The sequence below is a fragment of the Ornithodoros turicata genome, chromosome 2 (assembly GCF_037126465.1).
Source record: "Ornithodoros turicata isolate Travis chromosome 2, ASM3712646v1, whole genome shotgun sequence".
Lineage (NCBI taxonomy): Eukaryota > Metazoa > Arthropoda > Arachnida > Ixodida > Argasidae > Ornithodoros > Ornithodoros turicata.
Genome location: NC_088202.1, coordinates 10,187,086 through 10,188,406, shown reverse-complemented (window position 1 = coordinate 10,188,406; position 1,321 = coordinate 10,187,086).

Genomic DNA, 1,321 nt, shown 5'->3' with positions numbered 1-1,321 from the left:
GATGCTTTAAACATTTTTGTTATACGCTTTCCATCATCAGCAGTGCTCCGGCTTGGTGACTTGAACTTTCCATCCATTTCATGGGCTGACGGCTCCCCGCATGTTGTACTCTCACCTAGAATTTCCGGTGAATTTTGTTAGCCTGTGTGGCGACTTTAGCTTTCATCAGATTGTTTCCCATGCTACTAGAATATCAGCCTCATGCTCAAACATTCTCGATCAAGTCCTCACAAACGCGCAGAGCTCCTATCACCGATATCATATCTTGAAGGATTAAGTGATCACTCTTTATTGCATTTCCATATCGCATCTTCTATACACCGTATTCCCAAACGACTAAAGCTATTCGGAAATTTCGAGTTGCGAGTGGCAATTTCAACGCCATCACCAATGAGCTCTGTGGTTTTCTGGACACTTTTCTGAACAGGTTCGAGGAAGGATCCGTCGAATCGAACTGGTCGCTCCTTAAAAGGATGGTGGCGGATTTAGTTGACCAGTACGTACCCGTTAGTTCCTTTCTTGCGCGAAAGGAACTAACGCGTGGGTCAACCGCAATTTAGTAAGACTAAGAAATGAAGGTAAGCGGTTGTACCGATGAGCAATATCCGCCTCCTCTCCCTCGAGATGGGACAAATACTCTACCTGCGTTGACGAATCCAAAGCGGCTGTTAACAAGGCAAAAACCGAATTTTACGGTAATAAATTGCCTGCAATGCTGTCAGAAAATCCCAATAACAAAAAAATGCCATTCTGACATCTCGTTCTGTAACGAAGCGGGTATCCTCTTCAATAAGGAACAGTGTGCTTATATGTACTGAACACTGTGTTCCCAGGTACGTTCTCTTCAGATTCCGATGACGAGCACCCCAGCCTTATTCAGTTCAACTATATACACCTTTGGATATGATCGTAATCGATACCGTTGGGACCCTTATGCATAAAAGCGTCGTAACCTCGCATAAAAGAAAGGAATGAGTGACCCCATTCCACAACCCTGGCAGAAACCACCTCATTATTGTCTGTGTACTTATATCTGCAGTTCCGATACTTAACACAAAGTTGCTGCAAAATATATTTTTGTGAGGTCCCAACGCTAGTTTTCACTACGGACCTCTTGCAGTATGTTTTCCAGTTTGTAACCTTCTTCAGTGTAAAATAAAAATGAAAGGAAATGAAATAAACTCTACGCCCAAAACATCGCGTACCTTCCCTAAATATTTTCACGCATAGTGTGGGACTGGACGTAGCGCGTACTTGCCATTTTGTGTATGAGGCAATATCTCCTTGTGTACTTTTTCGTGCCAAGATTTGCTAAGCACAC